The 486-nt window shown below is 40.9% G+C and overlaps 1 protein-coding gene across 2 annotated transcripts in view; it reads right to left on the bottom strand.

Moving 5' to 3' along the window:
- The window catches only part of RBMS2 (RNA binding motif single stranded interacting protein 2), a 57190-nt gene that overhangs the window by 17479 nt on the left and 39225 nt on the right, over positions 1–486 (bottom strand). The gene's annotated exons all lie outside the window — the stretch shown is intronic.

Here is a 486-nt window from a genome sequence, read left to right as displayed (position 1 = left end):
TGAGCTCAGACAATCCACTTACCTCGGCCTCCCAGAGTACTAGGATTACAGGCATGAGCCACCGTGCCCAGCCTTAATTTTTCCATTTTTAGTAGAGATGGGGGTCTTGCTCTTGCTCAGGCTATTATTGAACTCCTGAGCTCAAGTGATCCTCCTGCCTCAGCCTCCCAGAGTGCTAGGATTATAGGGTGAGCCACAGTGCCCAGCCAGAATTCACTTTCTTCACTTGTAAAATGGAAAATATTTATCTGACAGGGCTGTTATAAAGATAGGATGAGAAATACTCAGGAAGCTACAAGATTGTATAAAATTATTTCATTATGGTTGGGTCTAGATCAAAGGAACAAAGGCTAGAATAAGCAGGAAGTAGTGGGGAAAGGATAAAAATCTAGTGGCTAATGGGGTTTTAAGTGTTGTAACCTATATTAAAATAAACTTTTGATTTACTGCCAAGTATTTTTTTTGAGATAGTCTTGCGGTAGAGTG

The sequence above is a fragment of the Otolemur garnettii genome, unplaced genomic scaffold (assembly GCF_000181295.1).
Source record: "Otolemur garnettii isolate 467f Iridium unplaced genomic scaffold, OtoGar3 scaffold00043, whole genome shotgun sequence".
Taxonomy (NCBI): Eukaryota; Metazoa; Chordata; class Mammalia; order Primates; family Galagidae; genus Otolemur; species Otolemur garnettii.
Note: the sequence above shows the minus strand (reverse complement) of the source record. Positions and strands in the feature narration are given on the sequence as shown.